Source organism: Esox lucius, chromosome 19 (assembly GCF_011004845.1).
Source record: "Esox lucius isolate fEsoLuc1 chromosome 19, fEsoLuc1.pri, whole genome shotgun sequence".
Classification (NCBI taxonomy): Eukaryota; Metazoa; Chordata; class Actinopteri; order Esociformes; family Esocidae; genus Esox; species Esox lucius.
This window is the reverse complement of record NC_047587.1, coordinates 34,499,550-34,520,421: the sequence shown is the minus strand read 5'-3', so window position 1 is coordinate 34,520,421 and position 20,872 is coordinate 34,499,550. Positions and strand designations below refer to the sequence as shown.

Here is a 20,872-nt window from a genome sequence, read left to right as displayed (position 1 = left end):
GGCCAGACACAGTGCCATCCGGCCAGCGTTAGGTAATAAAATAGATTGAGGGGAAGAAAAACATAACTCACCAGCTCATTCTTATACATCTGATTTTTTTGATTTAGACATCATAATGGAACTACTGTATACATTTTTGAATTATTGTCCTTTTCTGGCCTGCACATAATTTCTGATGAACAAATTATAAAACAAATGTGGCCCTTCATTTCATTTCAAAATCTTGATGTGGCCCCTGAGCCAAAAAGTTTGCCCTCCCCTGGACTAGAGCATGGCTTTACAGGAACATGTAGTCCTTGGACTGTACTGGATAGGCAAGATCTATAAAAAAATATAATAATACAAATTCAATGTAACATTTAACACAAAATGTACTACAAATAACCTTTTTCTGTTGCAGACAATTAGGGCAGAGATTAAGGTGGCACTGGTAGAACACAATGTACTGCTGGTCGAGGCTGGTTACCTTGGGCCTCTGTATAAGGAATGTTTAATTGATTCCCAGATTTCAAAAAAGTTTGCCCACAAAGACCACTTTAATTAAGGTGTTGCACCCCACAGCTTGATTAATTACGAGAACTGATGATGAAGATGAAAAACAGTCAACACTCCTGTCCTTAGAGGGGGCGACCTGCTCCTCCGAAGAGGAAGAGTCGGAACAACTCCAGAACAGTTCCCCTCAGCCTCCGACCCCCGACTCCTGAAACGAGTCCTCCTCAGAGAGGAGAGAGTGGACATCAGCGAGAGGGACCACCTCAGCGAAGTACGCCATTCTGTCCATCCTCACCTGCAAAGGGAGGACAGCGCAGGCAGTGAACTCTAGCTCGTTGATGGCACCGTCGCGAGCATGCAGCGGTCCCAGACACGCACAGCACAGTGTGTGCACGTCGACCACCGTGTCCAGCTCGCTACACCGGCAGGCCGACATAGGGCAAAGTTTTACTAGTTAACACTACTATTTTGGCTAGTTGTTCATCTAACAATAATTGTGTCATAAATGGATAAGTTTGATTTAGAATTTTGCTTAAGTTGTGTTTGTTGAAATATTTTGATTTGTTGCAGCAAAAAGCAACCCCCAAGCCCTCCCCCCCTTATGTGCAGCGGACAGGATCTGTGAAAAAGTAGGTGCCAGAACAAATTGAGGAAAATCAAGATAGTTAATCGTGTGATGATGTGATAATAAATCCGTTTGATCACAAGTTATTTATAGCAGGTGTCCGGTTTTAATTCTGAGGTCCTAAAGTTGTGCTCAAAAGTTTGCATACCCTTGGAGAATTCGTAATATATGTAACATTTGCTAAGAAAACAGGAGTGAGCAGGCAATACACCTGTCTTTTATTTCTTATGGGATTCACATTCAACTGTAGGTCATAACAGAATGGCACAATCATAAAACAAAGAATGGCAACAAAGAAAGAAATGAACAGACACCTGCATACCCTTAGTTCTTAATACTGTGTATTGCCCACTTTAGCATCAATGACAGCATTCAGTCTTTTGTAATAGTTGTCTATGAGGCCCCAAATTCTTGCAGGTGGTATAGCAGCCCATTTGTCTTGGCAAAATGCCTCCAGGTCATGCAAAGCCTTTGGTCGTCTTGCATGAACCGCACGTTTGAAATCTCCCCAAAGTGGCTCAATGATATTAAGGTCAGGAGACTGTGATCGCCACTCCAGAACCTTCACCTGTTTTTGCTGTAACCATTGGAGGGTCAACTTGGCCTTGTGCTTAGGGTCATTGTTGTGCTGGAAAGTCCAAGAGTGTCTCATGCGCAGCTTTCGTGCAGAAGAATACAACTTGTCTGACAGTATATTCTGATAACATGCTGAATTAATCTTTTTTCCATCAATCTTTTTTCCATCAATTTTCACACAAGATGTCCTGTGCCCATAGAGGTCACACACCCCCAAAACATTAGTGAGCCACCACCATGCTTGACAGTGGGGATGGTATTCTGTTCACTATAGGCCTAGTTGACCCCTCTCCAAACATAGTGCTTATGGTTGTGACCATCTATTGTGTGCCAGAAGCTGTGAGGCATGTCAAGGTGTTGTCGGGCATATTGTAATCTGTCTTTTTTGTAGCATTGGTGCAGTAAAGGCTTCTTTCTGGCAACTCAAACATGCAGCTCATTTTTATTCAAGTATCATTGTATTGTGCTTCTTGAAACAACCACACCGTCTTTTTCCAGAGCAGCCTGTAATTCTCCTGAGGTTACCTGTGTTTTTTTAATATTTTTTATATCCCAAACAATTCTTCTGGCAGTTTTGGCTGAAATCTTTCTTGGTCTACCTGACCTTGGCTTGGTATCAAGAGATCCCGAGATTTTCCACTTCTTAATAAGTGATTGAGCAGTACTAACTGGCATTTGCATGGCTTTTGATACCTTTTTATATCCTTTTCCATATTTATAAAGTTGCATTACCTTGAATTGTCTTTTGACTGTTATTTTCTGCTCCCCATGGCTCAGTATCTAGCCTGCTCAGGGTATCCATGTGAGAGCTAACAAACTTATTGACTATTTATAGACATTATTGCAATTTAAAATGCCACATCTGTGGGAAATTCAGCTTTAATTTCCATTATCACCTGTGTGTTTCACCTTGTGTGTCTGTACCAAGGCCAAACATTCAAGAGCATGTAAACTTTTGATCAGGGCCATTTGGGTGATTTCTGTTATCATTATGATTTAAAAAGGAGCCAAACAACTATGTGATAAAAAAAATTGCTTCATATGATCACTGTCCTTAAATAAAATACAGTTTTATTGCATGGCCGGTCATATTTTTAATATCAATGCCAAATGTTCACTATTTCTGCCAGGGTATGCAAACTTATGAGCTGTGTAGTTGTGGATGTTGGATATTGGAAGAACCAAGAGGAACTGTTATCTAACAGTTCATAGTTTATGAAAGAACTAATGGAGTACATTTTAAATGATAAAAAAATAAACGTTTACAATTGTGTAAGCTTCATTCAAAGTGAATACATGAAAATGCTTCAGCATGTCTCTATCAGATGACTGAGCCTGGAGAATTGTAGTAGGATTCTACAGTAGTATGAACCACTGGCCAGTTACTTCAAATCGTTGGGTAGGTGTCAAAAATGTTCAAGATAAATATTACACCAATTTCAACTGTTTGATTGTTGGTTTGTTTTTTATTTTATAGATGAGAAACCTATAGGTTCAAGAGACTCATGCAGGCATTCTCTGACCCAGTGACTGAGATCAACCTGCTCTTTTACCAAGGTACTCTCCTTGTCTTCAACTTCTTTAACGCCCTTCTCTAGGGAGAGTGGTCATCAATCTTTTGAATCTGTGATGAGCTAAAATGAGTTTGGTATGTTTCTGTCAAGTTCCATAAATGTTTAATGTGACATTTCGTATTTCCTTTCTGTACTACCACACTAGATGATTACCTTCATCCACAAACTTTGCTCAAAGTTTGTAAAGCCTGCAGCTCTTCGGAACCTGGAGCCACAAGAAATCCACTATGAGGAATAGACAAACCAACTGCCAGGTAGGCTAACGGTTGATGATAGGTGGAATTACACAGTGAGTTGGAATTATTGGATTAGTGTCTACAGTGAATAATTTTTTTAATCAATGTCTTTCGGGCAGGAGCAGAGCTGAATGTTGGTTAAACAACAAGATCCAAGATTAACAGGCTTCTTGAGGCTGGAGACATCCAAACTACCCTTCACATAATTTTAGGAAATCTCACTCCAAGCTATCTTCAGGAGTTGGCAGGCCTGAATCAACCAATCTGGAGGTTTCCTACTACCCTTACTAAGCATATCAGTGCTGTTCATAACTAGATTAATTGGATCAAGACAGGGTAAATTATATAAATCATGGCCAGAAATTGTTTTTGGTACTGCAGCACCGGTAGAAAAAATGAAGAGAATCCAAAACATCACTTGTGACAACAATCTGTTAAAAATGATTTGGACTTAAAGAGAACAAGAGAAGCTGGGGCAAGACACTGATACTGGCCAATCATCACTATATACGTGTGTTTGTGTGTCTATGTTCATAATATGTATAAGGAAAATGTGTGATTTACCAAACAATTCTACAAGCATTGTAGGAGATGATAAATACCAATTGTTCTTAGCCTCAGTGTCCCCTTGACAGTCTGTTGAGCCTCAGTGTTTGAAAACTTAGTTTTGCTGAATGGCATGTTTTATCTGCTGAGCCAATCTGTACTTTCTGCAAAAATGGCCCATCTGTATCTGAAAACTCGGGAAAATGAATCATGTGCCAAATATTTCATCTGAGAAACCAAAGCAATCTTATATTACATTTCTCATCTTCTGAGTCTACAGTAATATATCAACAATTGTTTTACACATGGAAATCTCAATAGATTTTTCATGACAAATGCACTGAAGGTAAAATTATTTGACATACATATGTTAGCCTGTTAAGAAACATTGCAAAGAAAAAACAATCAAACTGAAGCCTAACTGAATTATTCTCACAATTACATGAACTTTTAAAATAATATTCTGTAGCTCTCAAACGTATTGGACTTCTCCACATTTTCCAATTGCTACATGAAATGAAAATGGATTTAATCAGAAGATTTTGCCATCAAAATATTAACAAACTTAACAGAATACATCTGCAAATTGTTTGAAATGCATTGCTTATATTAAACAGAAAATAGCCGATTTAGTAAGTATTACTTGCCTTTACTATGTCACCCCTGAACAAGCTGCTATATTTAGCACAACCGTAACACCCCACACACACCATAGCTGCAGTTTTCACACTAAATCGGGCTACTTTTCAAACAATGTTGCGATTTTTTGGCATACTTCTGAACTTCACAGCAGCAGCACCTTTTCTGTCTTTATATTGCTATATTTAGTGTTTCTATGCTGTTATCACATCAGACGTCAGCTACGGTAGGATCCGCGGTTTCACCTGCGTATATACTGCATCTTATGTTGTGTTACGGGGGATTTGGTTCACTTGTAAAATAGTCTATATTGTGCACCAACAAAAGTTGGGCTAGTTTTCAGTCATTTTGGGATGGATTTGAGCAGTCGTTGGGCCAGAAATGTTTGCTTAACCCGGTTAATACTGTCCTGAAAACCCCTAATGCAGCGAGATGCTTCTCTGGAATGCTTATCAGCATGTAGTAGATCAAATGTTTAAAAAAATATACATACAAGCTTATTATTGTAATGTTTGACTACTTTATATTCAGTGTTACAATATTTTTATTTTATTTTTCCAACAGACTTTGTATATTATGGTACTGTAACAAGATAGTTCATTAAAAAATTACTAAAATGACTAAATCCTAGTCTTGCCAAAGTATATTTCATTGTTCCAGTATTCTCTCACTGCTTATCCATTACCCACCACATCCATGTGATGGATGGGTCTTTCTAGACACATGCATCATGTGAAAGTGTTCACTGTGATCAGATGATGTCATTGTGTTTAGTCTAGAGCACTTTCTTTTTAAAGTGGGTATTCTGAATTGAATAAACATGGCAAACATTACAGAATTACCTATTAGCATTTTTTTTTTCATTCAGCTTGTATTATGTTGGTCTGGGTATGCTTCAATGTTTTCATTGCTGAATTTGTTCTGAACATGTGAAAACAAAATATTGCGTTCAACCGAGAAACAAAAAGGGGGGAAAACTATTTTACTTGGGGAGAGTAGAGGGCGATGAGCTGGATGCGATCTGCCAAACCAATCCCAAAGAAGAAGAGCTGAGGGCCAGTTGATGAGTATGAGGCCAGCTGTTATGATGACTTTAGTTCGTTTTGAGGCAACTGGGCTCGCATGTTAGCTTGCTAGCTTGTTTAGATCTACAATAGTATTCTCAAGTTCAGCTGTTTTATTAGTCACATGAAACAGAATCATTGCTAAGAAAATTGAAAAGGACTGCAGTTTGCTGGTTATAGTTGGCCAATATTTTCATTAAAGTTCCGTGTGTTTCTAATTTGATGCCTCATTTTGAAACGCAGATGTGAACAACGTTCTTAATCAGCGTCCGCATTGAAGCAATGAATACACAATGTCACAGTCATGTCACTACCAATGTTGACCAATCACTGATAAAAGGCATAAACTTGAAGTTGTAGACTTGAAGTTGCTTCAAAATGTTGTGCACACCAGAAAATTGTGTCTTAATCCATTCAGACGGTGTTGTGATTGTGAAGCCTGCCCACATAACCACGACACATGCTCAGATTTTTACTCCCCCACTGGCCCTCGTGGCTAACCAGCCAGCAGCTGCACACCCACTTCCTATTCCACTGCAGAAACCAGAGGTCGGCAACACCGCTCCTGCATTACCCTATCCTGCAACTTCATACTTTTATTTGTTTCTTTCTGTCTCACATACATCCTTCCTGCCTAACTACTTGTTTAATCTTTGATTTATGGCCTTGAGGATATTGGGGACTTGAAGACAAACAAATACAGCTACAAATTATAATGGTAGTTTCAAATTTTCCTGTTCTGATTTAGTCTATAAATGGAATGGATGTACCGATGAATGTGAAATTGTAGAACATAATTAATTATTGTTATTACTATTTTTTTTATTTATTTAACATTGAGATATTATTACTTGTTTGATTGAGGAAATGTAATTCCCAAACCTTATGGAAGTAAAATGCTCTGTTGGAAAACAACCATGGAAACAGTTCAATATGCAACCCACGAAGAGAAATGTTTACTTGCTTGCCAATGTGTTAAGTCTTGGCTACCAGGTCTGGCAAACACTGTGCTCCATGTTAGCTATGGTTGCAATTACATGGTTGCATCTACCCCTATATTGCTGCCAGTAGGCTAATGTTATGCATTTATAACTTGTCTTGACTTGTTTATACTTTACAGATAAATACCTAGCTAGGTAAAACTAATAAAAGGGGTACTTTTTCAATTCAAATTGTTGAATTGGTGTTGTATTTTTGATACAGTATTGGCTTTCACCCAAAATAAACTTCCAGGTTTTGACACTTCACAGCTTTGGTTGTAGCATAAACCTTTTAAACATTTTGCAGATGGATTGAGGAAGACCCTCCCCTTCTGTAATGGGACAAACTAGCTCATCTACAGTGTATTGCCTAAAGTGTCTTGCTAATAATTAGATGGTGCTTGCACTTCATTTTGGAATAGTTCCACTAACAAGCGCAATACATATCTACCAAATCTTTTAAGGGGATAGTTATTTTTTTCTCCATTGTAAGTCCCTGGGAATGTTTTTGCTAGTACCCTCCACCAGTTTCTGACAGAGTCCTATCTTTATATGGAGCCATGCCTCACAATAATTGTTATTCGAAAAAATTAAATGATGACAAAGTGAATTAGTCCCTCCCACAAGGCCAACTTCCACTGGAAGGTGTGCGATAGCCTGGAGATGAGGTTACAGGGTTAGTGATTCATACAGCAAAAAGTTACTATGTTAGCCGTTTATAATGAAGGATGTTATTAATCCATATTAGACATTAGATGGTTTTGAATAGTTAACCAATAAAAAACAGTCCATCACCAGTAATGTTGTTATTTGTAATGTTTAATTTACTCTTAGTTGTTTAATCTGGTTATATCACTCTGCATACAGTATTTTTATTGTGTTAATATTTTCCAATATAATTTTTTTATTTACCTGCAATTATCAGCAATTTTTTAAATGTTAGCATTTCACTGTGTAAACCTGTTTTTAGCCAATTCAATTATGATTAGACAAAAAATCAACAATACATCCCTTTAAAAGAAATGAAATAACTCTTAAAAATGAATGACATTGAACAAATAATGTAAAAGTAAGACATGTTAGTATAAACAAAAACTGATAATTGAGTTGTAGGGTACTTCCCATATGTCCAAAACAAACGTGAACAGTTCATCATACAATTAAAGTTATAAAAAATAATATAATATGCAATAAAGTATGTCTAAACCACTATGGGACAATCCTATAGTTTGGTTCAATATTGTAAGAAATTAAACACTGCATTAAATGAGCTTATTACTCAATCTTTAGAAATTTTTAGGTACAATGTCATATTTGAATGTATCAGTAATGGCACGGTTTCATGGAACTATGTAGACTACCAGATTTCGTATGATACTGTATGGTACATTACGTTAGGTTACAGTAGGTTACATTACAATGCGCTACCAAAACGTATAATACATTACGAATTGGCTTAAACATAAGATATCTTACAAACGCTATAACAACGTATAATATGTTAAGAACACTATAACAACGTATAACATGTTACAAAATTTATAATATGATATGAACGTAAGACAAACGTGTCATATACGAACGCTGCGAATTTGCACAAAACAAACAAGCCATGTTTTGGATTAGCGGGCAACCTACCCACTAATCCACACAGGGTATATGAATAGCAAGGAACGAGTAGTGGCCTTACCAAGCTAACTACAATGTGGTATAAATGCATTTTAACAATGCAGTTAGGTTAATGTTAGGTATCATAGCACTAGAGTTAAGGTTAGGTATCACAACACTAAGGTTTGGGGTAAGGTTAGAAAATTGTAAAGGTTAGGTTAAGGTTTGGTTAGAGTTAGGTATCACAGCACTGGGATTCATGTTAGTGTTTGGGTTAAGGTTAGGTATCACAGGACTGAGGTTAAGTTTAGGGTTAAGGTTTGTTGTAAAGGTTAGGTTAAGGTTTGGTTAGAGTTAGGTATCACAGCACTGGGATTCAGGTTAGTGTTTGGGTTAAGGTTAGGTATCACAGGACTGAGGTTAAGTTTAGGGTTAAGGTTTGGGTTAGGATTAGAAAGAAAATCACTTATAACATATTGATGTTGTAACACCACAGCAGGATGGAGCCTATAACCACAGCAAGTTCCTGTTTGGGGCAGTGGGTAGAGCATCCATCTGCGGAGCAGAACCTTAACCACGAAACACGACTTAGTTTTGTTTTCTGGATTATTACTCTAACGTTACTTTACCTAACATAGTATTTCTTAAGAATTTGGCTGTCAAAGATGTATGTAAAATAGTCTACATAGTCCCCTGAGACTAGATAGCAAGGGAATACCAGACACAGATATAATACTTTGTTAATTTGGGTTCTGTATGGTCGCAAAATGTATGTGCGTACTGCACTGATATCTTCTAGATGAAGGCATGTGGAGAGGATAAGCCAATATGGTGAGAACAGGGCCAGACAGCACAACACTTTTTAGACAAAATGAATTATACAATTGTAATGATAGAACATATTAAACGTTCATCTGCTCAGCCAGAAAGAACCCAAGCAATTGTTCCAGCCAGAAACACATTTCAGGCCATGCGTGATGAATCTGAGCTATGCACGATGAATCTAAGCCCGGCACGATGAATCTGTGCAATGCATGATGAATCTGAGCCAAGTCATAATGAATGTGTGCCTTGCAAGATTAATCTGAGCCATTCACGATGAATCTGAGCCAAAACATGATGAATTTGTGCAATGCATAATTAATCTGAGCCAAAGCATGATGAATTTGTACCATACATGCCCATGAGCCAGACAGACGTGTGCTCTCACTGATTGCTGATCTACCTAAATTATATAAAATAGAAGTTCAAGTTTATATGCCATTTTCTAACACAGGCATTGTCATTATTTGAAGCAGAACTCCTGCGCAGTAGGCTAATTAAAATAAAATTGATTGTGCAAAATTTGTTTGTACAACAGTTTTATTTTACCAGTTGACTAAGAACACATTCTCTTTTACTGCAAAACCTTCTCACCTGCCAGCTTGGAGATTTGAGCTAGCAACCTTTTGGGCACTAATCAGATGTTCTAACCCGAAGACTTACTGCATTTTATAACATTACCGAAAAAACATTGTTTAGTAATGTAGCAGGAGCCAGTGTTTGTAGCCGGCATGGAAATCATACCCATATAAAATGTTAACATTGTTAAGCAATAATAAAGATTAGATTAAAAGTTTAACTGCATTAGCAAAAAACCCATAGCCTGTAGGTGTAATACATTGTTCATTATCAAATTTTTAGTTTTTCCGTTTTTGCTTTGATAGAACTTGTACTACTAAAACATATTTAAATTTTTTGCCGGACCGCGTAAGCGGAGCGTAGTGGTTATAGACGTGAACTTGTGAACTATATGTCCTGAGTTCGTATCTCCTCGCAGGCAAAGCCAAGTTTGCAGTATTATTTATTCCGTATTGACGAAAACTTCACTGGCTAAAACTGTTAGTATCTACATTATAGTAAGCCTGAAATAAAACAGTTTACTGTTATATTGCGACTGTTTCTGGTGGATTTTCGAAACACGCATCCGTGCATGCATTTTGGGTCAGGTTAGACAAACATTTGCTGGCTTAACATACAGTAGTTACGTTATAGTAAGCCTTAACTCAAACTGTATACGTTTATATTGCAACTTTTTCTGGCATGGAAAAGTTCATCTTCAGTCTTGCTAGCAATTGCTCAATTCTTATGATTATTCCTAGGAAGTTAGTAGATACTAGTCAGTCAGTTTAACACAATCCTCAATGGAGTCTAGCGACTGTGGAAACATGTAATGCTGTGGGGTAGTGGTTATAGACAGTACCTCTCATGTGGAAGCCCTACATTTGAATCTATTGAGAGCAACAACATTTATTAATTATTTTTGGTACTCTCATCTTTTCACTTGATGAAAAAGTTAGTTATCGTTACCTTTATTGATAGTTATTGAATAAATGTCATTCACAAATGACATGAAAAAGTATTCTCTCAGACACAAATTTAAAAAAATACATTCTTGTGCCATGAAATGAAATAGCTTTGGCAGACTCACTAGCAATTGCTCAATTATTATGACTATTCCAGTAAGTTAGTAGATACCGGTAAAGCTTATTACTGGCTAATACGCTGTTGAAACGCCATTCATAGACACTATTTGTGGTGGAGGTAAACTTAGTAAGAAGCGTTATTCTGTTTAACTGTATCAATGTCATTCATGAATGGCCAATTAGCTATTAAAACGGCCAGTGGCAAAAGAGGATTTGGTCAGGATAGAGACAAGAGGCACTGACACCCAGCGAATGTACAGATCCGTGGTGTAGTGGTTATAACACAGCCTTTCACGTGGGCGACCTGGGTTAGAATTTCAAGATGGCAACACTTTCAATTGCGGGCCGGCTGAACTAGGCTTGCCTTCAGACATGGAATCCTTTCAGACTAAATAAAAATGTCTTCACAAGGGCAATGGACACTGCTTGGAGGTAAAACAATGGGTTTTCTCAAAACCAAATATAATCTTTGAGACTTTTCCAGCAATCATGCAAAATAAGTAATAACAATATCAATCAAGGCTATGAAGTTGTGTGCAGATGGGGAGGGCTGATTTATCAGCTCTGAGTTACAAGGGTGTCTGTGTCTGTTTTTTTGTGTGCCATCTACACAAACAGCAATAAAATCCTTTGCTAAAAGTTAAATACTGTGTTTATGACTTCGTCACCAAAATTATTTAAGCATTATTGACCAATTTATTTTTTTGCGTAAATTATTCAGGAAGAAATGGGGTTAAGCAAATGTTTTCGTTTACTTTTTTTATTTCAGGAAGCATGTTATTTAGAAATTCATTGCTTTAGCTCAGATTATTTCATTCTGTTTTGAGAAATGGGGTTTATTAGGTGTCATTGGCAATATACAGTATTTGAAATATTACTGTATTACTGAATATCATATTGTTGCGTATAATATTATGAATACTGGTTGAATCGTAACACTATCTGATGTAAGACAATAAGTGTGAGTGTTATTATGCATTTTTAATCTGTGCATGTGTAGGCAAAGCTTACTCAATCCTGTGTTGTCCAAGACCTGAATGGCAATTCTTGGACTCTAACCTTGCACTAAATCAAATCAACCAGATGTATCACTCAATTAGCACGCCACCCACCGTATTTCTTTCTTTATTTTGTTAGATTGCTTCCTTTTTCAGAGTGTCACTTTGATTACGTTGAGGAACACCACAGGGATGTGTTTGATTATGTTCTCTGGCAGACCATCCATCTGTGGACTGGGGTAAACAAAAGAGCAATAACAGCTCAACAAAGATAAGATTTGATTCATTCCTGTTCCCTTTTATCACCAGACTTTACAATTACCTTGCGTCAAGCCATTATATTTTAGAAGTAGTTGTTGGTCCCCTGTATACATCCTAGTACTTATCTTTCCCAAAGTGCTGACAGTTTGCTTGCTCGGCCACGGTGTGTGGATTCGCCATCATATTTTTTGGGTTCCCAAGACATCAGTATGATGCATGCTAAAATTGGGATGAGTTCACTTCTGTCTGTTCACCAAGTAGAATTCACCAATTGGATTGAATCATCAGTCATGATAAGGAAGATAAATGGTTTCCCTAATTACCACCAACTAATATTTATGAATATGTTCTAACTGAAAATGTTTCCTGATGTTATATATTAAGATATCATCCTACATGATACTGTTGGTCTATGTTGGCCCTACAAGCTCAGAAGATAGTTATAATGTATTCACCAGGGTTGAGAAGACAGCAATATACTTTCAAATGAAACATTTTCAAATAAACCTACGAAAATGTAGCCTAGCAGAAATTAAAATAAGGGTTGGAATTTGCTGAACTTTATTAAGTACATCCTGTAACTGAGGGAACCCCTATAAGTTATTCAAAGAACCAGTACCATTAGAACTTTAAAGAACATTTTGGGTTGGTTGTTCGTGGTTCTTTAAGTAACAACGTTGTGACAACTGCATGAGACAAATCATTGAGTTTTGCCTGCCCATGCACCTACGAGTTTCTGCTAAGTAACAGATATCAAATAGGGCTTAAAACTGGAAACAGGCGGTACTTCGAGCCGGGCCATGGGCCAATTAAAAAACAGACACAACTGTGAATTTCACAGCAGGAACCAACACAAACCTTCAGTGGAAAAGCAGCATATGTGTAACTGAAGTTAATATTCCAGCTAGGAAGGAGTAATAAGTAGGCTAATATGCATTTGTCTTTTAAGCTGTGGGGTTTGTTTTTAAATGATGAACAATTTATGACCGAGAGAATCTCACTGATAAGCATTCTTAATGATTATGTGCAATAACATGCTTTTGAGGTATAAGCTATCCCGGCATTTGCAAAGCACTTCCTGGTTTTCCAGTTATGACTATCCAATCTGATTGTGGATATCAAGTGTGAAACATATAAAATTATGGATACAATTATGACAAGATCACCACACCCCTATTTTTTACAATACCCTTTGATATTTTTCCTTGAAGATCTTATAGTGGTTCCTCCACACACTCAAAGGATGCTCCAATAACTTTTTCTTTTTAGAGTGTAGACAAGGGATGGATAATTGTATTCAAAGTGTATTTAAGTGGGCTAGCTTAGTTACACATTTAACACATGTAGTGATGTTGGGTCCCCAGAGTGGTTTGAAAACCACTGGACTAGGTTATGAATGGTGGCTTTTAACAACTCTTTAGAGGTTACTCACAATCAACAGAACAAAGTTATATTTCTCTGGTTTGAAAGGTCAGCAGAATGCAGCAATAATACTGCCTGTTGTACTGAATATGCGTTCCGATGGATTGCTTGTTGTGGTTGCATAGAATAACTGGGCAAAATTAGCAAAATGTCCCAAATGATTTTTCCCGGATTATCAAGATAAAATAAATGTGTAATGTCCACTTAAAAGGGGTGATCTTGTATAACTGTTATCAGATTTTATCATGTAGGCTAATGGACAATGCATAGGCTATGCCTGCCTATTCTACCGAAATCAATCTAGATAGCAAGTTCACCAACACAAACTGGTCTAAAACTGTTTTATTACTCAATGTCTTTAAATTCAGAGTAGCCTGTGTATTCAGTGATTATTATACATTCTTGTATTATAATTGTAAAATAGTTTGGCGATATTCACAGCAATTGTTTTCTCTGCTAATGTGACATAGTTACAAAACATGATGGGCAGTGTTCAGAGTCTATAAGACAGAGCTGTTACAAATCTTCACAGCCTTATAGTAGGTTGTTTTGTCACAAAGTTCTATATCGAATTGCACAGGTTGGTGTCCACACCCGGTGCTCTGAGCTTGGAGAACGTCTTGAATAGGACAATAATGTTGAATGCTGAGCTATAGTCAATATTCAGCAGCCTCACATGGCTTTTTCTTTTCTACATGTGTATTGAGGCTGTGTGAAAAGTGATGTAAATCAAATCTTCCATTGATCTGGTTTGGTTGGTAAATTGTAGTGGGTCTAGTTATCCTGGCTATAATGTGAGCCATGAAAAGCATCTTGACTCACATCCTGATGATGGATGAATGCTACAAAGCAATAGTCATTAAGACATTTTATCTTGACTTTCTTAGGCACTCTAACATTGGTGATCTCCTTGAAGCAAGTGGGTGCGACAGCCTGGGACAGGAACATCTTTGAAGAAGTCCCTAATTGAATCCTGTTGGGATTCTTGTGCATCATCGACCACAGTTAAAATAACTGAAGGGAGAAGCACACAAAGAATGTTTAAAAAAGTAACTTTCATTACACAGAATGTAACAGACCAACATGTATTAATAATTGTTTAAAGATTATGAATCATAATTGTGCTGAACCATACTCAAGTTTACTGTACATTTAAACAGGAAAACTTCACATTAATTATTATGTCCTTTCATCAATGCAAGTTTGTATGTGATATACAACTGACCAAAACAAGAAAACAACTTGATTGTTAAATTCGCTTAAAAACTGTATAAATGAAATAATCCGACATACATCACATTGCCTCCACCACATGGTTTGACACGTATTTTGGCTGTGATCAATATGCTGTAGTAATTTTTCAGCCTCAAGGTGGCCTTCTTTACTGGTACTGACACTTTACTCCTCATATTCAGAACATCAACAGGCAAATGCAGCACCTACAATCTCCTATAAAGCTTTTGTATGATCTTGTGTGCATGAACTAGCAATGCAACAACACACACCTGGCCAGGAAACATTTAAGTTGCCAGTTGTCCCCTAAAATCAGGGGACTATATACAGTGGATATAAAAAGTCTACACACCCCTGTTTAAATGCCAGTTTTTTTGTGATGTAAAAGAATGATCCACAGGATAAATAAGATGTGCCATGCTAATAGACTCCTACCCAAAAAGACAGTTGTCATGGTGCGGTGAGCAGCAGCGCCACCGTGCCATAGTTCCTCAGTTCCCATACCTCACAAACACATCCCGGACTGTCACATGTTTCCAATCTTCCACACCAGGTCCCAATTTGTATCATTTGTATGTGTATATATATGTTTCCCCTCTGCTCCCCACATTGTGGATCATTGTTGCTGTCGCTGTCATTGTTGCTGTCTGTATGCTGGTGAGTGTTGTTTGTGCTACTGTTTGTATGTTAGTTGTTAAGTCGCATTGTTGCGCACTTTTATTTTCATTCAGTAGAGTAGTGATTGTTTTCCGTTCGTGTTCGGTTTGTTGTTTGTTGTTTTAATAAACCAACGAACGTGATCTCTGCCTGCGCCTGGTTCCTCCAACACTACACCACGACAAGTGTTACAGAATGATCCACCGCAACTGGAGCCAGCAGACAGCCCCTCCAGAGAGGGTGTATACGTGGAGGGGCGATTGGGGGTCTGACTCCCTCTCATCGGATGATGACGAAGCTGTCTATGAGAGAGTGGAGGAGGATCCCCTTGGGGAGCAGGGCTGGGGGTTGCCCCAAGACTGGTTCGTGGTGCCGCTGTGGGGCATGGACCAGTATGGAGTGGTCAAGCCCCTCACCAAAGAACAAGGGGAGCTGGTGAAGGGTCTCCTGCAGGACATGCAGGTGGCAGGAAGGACAGGACGCAGGCGAGGCCGGAGGAAGAAGAGGGCGAGGTGCCCAACGCTCGGTCCGAGGTCCCCCCAGGAAAATTTTAGGGGGGGGCTGAGTGGGTGCCCGGGGGAAGTCCTGACGACGCCCCCTCTATGTCCGGTGCCTCCTCGACCCCGTGCAGGCTGGCCAGGCTGTAGGCTGGCAATTAGGCGCACACCGCTTCCTGCTCCGCGGCCTTCCGCTGCCCCTGTCCCTGCGCCACGGCGCCGATTGCCCACTGCTGCATTGGAGCAGCAGCCAGCGCCTCCTTCCTGCCTCCTTCCTGCGCCTCAGCCTGCACCGCCTGAGGCCGAGGAGGAGTGGCCTGCCCCGCCTGAGGCCGAGGAGGAGTGGCCTGCCCCGCCTGAGGCCGAGGAGGAGTGGCCTGCCCCGCCTGAGGCCGAGGAGGAGTGGCCTGCCCCGCCTGAGGCCGAGGAGGAGTGGCCTGCCCCGCCTGAGGCCGAGGAGGAGTGGCCTGCCCCGCCTGAGGCCGAGGAGGAGTGGCCTGCCCCGCCTGAGGCCGAGGAGGAGTGGCCTGCCCCGCCTGAGGCCGAGGAGGAGTGGCCTGCCCCGCCTGAGGCCGAGGAGGAGTGGCCTGCACCGCCTGAGCTTGCCGGGGTTTGGCTGCCACCGCCCTCTCCTGTCCCGGCCGCCCCGGCGCCCCTTCCTGTCCCGGCCGCCCCGGCGCCCCTTCCTGTCCCGGCCGCCCCGGCGCCCCTTCCTGTCCCGGCCGCCCCGGCGCCCCCTCATGTCCCGGCCGCCCCGGCGCCCCCTCATGTCCGGCTACCGACCCACCGTCGGCTCTTCCGGCTACCGACCCACCGTCGGCTCTCCCGGCTACCGACCCACCGTCGGCTCTCCCGGCTACCGACCCACCGTCGGCTCTCCCGGCTACCGACCCACCGTCGGCTCTCCCGGCTACCGACCCACCGTCGGCTCTCCCGGCTACCGACCCACCGTCGGCTCTCCCGGCTACCGACCCACCGTCGGCTCTCCCGGCTACCGACCCACCGTCGGCTCTCCCGGCTACCGACCCACCGTCGGCTCTCCCGGCTACCGACCCTCCGCCGGCTCTCCCGGCTACCGACCCTCCGCCGGCTCTCCCGGCCTCTGACCCTCCGCCGGCTACCAACCCTCCGCCGGCTCTCCCGGCCTCTGACCCTCCGCCGGCTACCGACCCTCCGCCGGCTACCGACCCTCCGCCGGCTCTCCCGGCCTCTGACCCTCCGCCGGCTACCGACCCTCCGTCGGCTCTCCCGGCCTCTGACCCTCCGCCGGCTCCTGATCTTCAGCCGGTTCTGCCTCCCCGGCCTGTCCCGACGGCTCCGCCACCCTGGTTAGTCTCGGCTGTTCCGCCCCCTCGGCGGGTTTGTGCCGATGGGGGTACTGCGCTGCCCCGCCCCCCCTCCCTTGGGCTGGGGTTCGTCTTGGCCCGTCCGGTGGCCGGGCCTTTGGGGGGGGGTACTGTCATGGTGCGGTGAGCAGCAGCGCCACCGTGCCATAGTTCCTCAGTTCCCATACCTCACAAACACATCCCGGACTGTCACATGTTTCCAATCTTCCACACCAGGTCCCAATTTGTATCATTTGTATGTGTATATATATGTTTCCCCTCTGCTCCCCACATTGTGGATAATTGTTGCTGTCGCTGTCATTGTTGCTGTCTGTATGCTGGTGAGTGTTGTTTGTGCTACTGTTTGTATGTTAGTTGTTAAGTCGCATTGTTGCGCACTTTTATTTTCATTCAGTAGAGTAGTGATTGTTTTCCGTTCGTGTTCGGTTTGTTGTTTGTTGTTTTAATAAACCAACGAACGTGATCTCTGCCTGCGCCTGGTTCCTCCAACACTACACCACGACAAGTGTTACAACAGTGCTGTAATACAATCAAAAGGTGCTTCAATAAAGTATTAGTTTAAGGGTGTGCACACTTATGCAACCAGGTTATTGTGAGTTTTTTATTTTTTTATTTTCCCTCTCAAAGATTTCAGTTGGTTTTTCAATTGAATTGTTCATGTTATAGGTCACATTGAAGGTGAATAAAAAATATTATTTCAAGAACCTGGCATTTTAGGGGTGTGTAGCCTTTTTATATCCACTATATATATATATATATATATATATATATATATATATATATATATATATATATAGAAAGGGCAGTAATTCATATTAATGTTTTTGGATGTAAATGACCTCAAATTAAAGCTGACAGATTAAACTTCACTAACATCTTAGTGATTGTTTCATTTCAAATCAATGTGCTAAGGTATAGAGCCAAAACAACAAACCAGTAATATCATAGCATCACATTATTATAAGACAAAAATATCCAAACAGCAAAATGTAATAAATATATAGTTATATGTAACTTAATATTGTTGTTTTTTTATTCAAATTTGGGATGTAAATTGTAACTGTAACTGTAGCATAGCATAACTTTTTTATTTCTCGTGGCTTGCACGGTTAAACGTAAATCACACATTTTATGAAAAAGCAACATGAAATATATGTTGGATCTGCAGTCACATTATGAATTTAATTTAAAAGTGTTCGTCAAAACGATCTAAACCACCTGGTTGACCTCACATTTTATTGCCAAAATGTTTTAATGTTTTTGAATGGCATGTCTAATTCTGCTACTGAATGGTATAATAAATCAAACCCCATGCGGTCACTTAGGGCCCCACCAAAATATGAAACAGTGATATTAAAGCATATTTTCAAATTTTTTTTTGGTTTGTTAATGAAGGTCTACAGAATTTGTCATGTTCAGAAGGGCCATCATTATGATACATAATAAATAGAGAGTGTGTTGGATTGCTGTGGCTCCAGGCGAATTATGGTGTAGGGAAGGGAAAAACTCCAGTCAGTGGCTTTTTCAGAGGATTTCATGAGTCTAGTAACCAGATAATATACCAGAAAGAAGAAAAGCTTAGGACATAAATCCACAGGATAAATATTGTATTATTTTGTTTTGCTTAGTTTTTAATGCTGTAGCCGACTGTGTTTGCGAGTTATGCTAGCAACCTTGGACATCGAACTACAGTAGCTAGCTTCAACTTGGCAATCTTCTGCAGCATCAGTCAAGGCTTATACAGTTCTCGTAAAAAATTTGGACACACCTAGTCATTGAAAGTTATGTCTTTATTTTTTTACTATTCTCTACATTGTAGATTTATAGTGAAGACATTAAAACAAACTCCTGGTATGCATTTCAATTAACAGGTGTGCCTCGTTTCAAGATGGTGGAATTTCTTTCCCTAATGTGTTGGAGACAATGAGACATTTTGTGACAATGTAAGGTTAGAATACTGATGACCATTATTATGCCTGTACTGTTGTAATCCATTATAGCAAGCACAGCTCAAATAAACAAAGAGAAACTATAGTGAATCATTACTTTAAGACATGATGGTCTTTCAATACAGAACATTTCAAGAACTTTCTTTAAGTGCAGACGCAAAAACCATTAAGTGTCATCAGTAAACTGTCCGTCATGAGGACCACCAAAGGAGAGGAAGAACCAAAGTTTATTAGAGTTAGCAGCTTCAGAAAGCAATTAACTGCAACTCAGATTGAAGTCGGACACAGAAGACTGTGAATAAGGCTTTCATGGTCGAACTGCATTAAAAAAAAAACACCACTGAGAGACACCAGGTTCAGCCGACCCGCAATTTAAAGTGTTGATAAATGTTGTTCCCTGTCTTCAAACCCATGTCTCTCACATGAGAGGCTGTGTGTTTAACCACTACACCACAAAAATATAAATTTGTTGAGTATTGGTATAGCATCTTGATATTAGATAATTTTGTTACGCATTAATCTCACCCCAAGTTTGAATATTTCGCCACACACCATTAAGCATTGTTTTAAATGTTTCTTATTGAGTTTACCTCCACCACAAATAGCATCTATGAACTGTATGGCTTTTACCACTGGCCGTTTTAACAGCTTAATAGCCAGTAATAGACTTACTAATATCTAATAACTTACTAATTGGAATAGTCATAAGAATTGAGCAATTGCTAGCAAGACTGAAGATTACACTGAAGATTACATAGCCTCTTGCCTATACTGACACTCAGCATCTGCATATCCTGAATAAATCCTCTTTTGCCACTGGCTGTTTTAATAGTTAATTGGCCATTCATGAATGACATTGATACAGTTAAACTGACTGACGTTTCTTACTAAGTTTACCTCCACCACAAATAGCATCTATGTATGTCGTTTGCCACTGGCCGTTTTAACAGCATATTAGCCAGTAATAATTGCTATTAGCCAGTTGGAATATAACCGTATACAGTTTGAGTTAAGAGTTACTATAATGTAATTACTGTATGTTAAGCCAGCAAATGTGTTTGTTTATCCTAATCCAAAACGCATGCACGGATGCGTACTTTAAAAATCCACCAGAAACAGTTGCAATATAACCGTTAACTGGTTTATTTCAGGCTTACTATAACATAGATACTAACGTTTTAGCCAGTGAAGTTTTTGTCTATATGGAATAATTCATAATGCGTACATCGCTTCGCCTGTGAGGAGATACAAACTTGAGACCTATAATTCACAAGTCCGCTTCTCTAACCACTACGCTATTTAACAAGGAGTAGTCAGTCAGTCAGTCATTCAGTAAGAGAGATTAGCTCTTCTTAGCCGGCTCCACTTACGCGGTCTGGCAATAAACCACCAGAAACCATAAACAGTTTTAGTTTAGGCTTACTATAACGTAGCTGCTGAAGGTTGTAGTCAGCAAAGTTTTGTCTATCCTGATCCAAAAAGCATGCATGGATACGTACTTCGAAAATCCACCAAAAACTGTCGCAATATAAGCGTAAACAGTTTTATTTTAGGCTTGCAATAACGCGGCTACTGAAGGTTGTAGCCAGCAAACCTTTTTGTCTATCCAGAACAAATCCCAATGCATTATTTATTTTGACTGTGACGAGATTCAAATGCGGGACCTATTGTTTTCAGGGCCGCTTCTCTAACCAATATGCTGTT

At 40.1% G+C, this 20,872-nt stretch overlaps 1 long non-coding RNA gene across 1 annotated transcript; it reads left to right on the top strand.

Moving 5' to 3' along the window:
* Nucleotides 1–160: 160 nt before the first annotated feature.
* LOC109615537 lies at nucleotides 161–5,241 on the top strand. The gene is made up of 5 exons (XR_002196532.2): nucleotides 161–1,121; nucleotides 3,019–3,092; nucleotides 3,171–3,250; nucleotides 3,413–3,521; nucleotides 3,623–5,241. It is a non-coding gene; the product is annotated as an uncharacterized LOC109615537 (long non-coding RNA).
* Nucleotides 5,242–20,872: the final 15,631 nt, after the last annotated feature.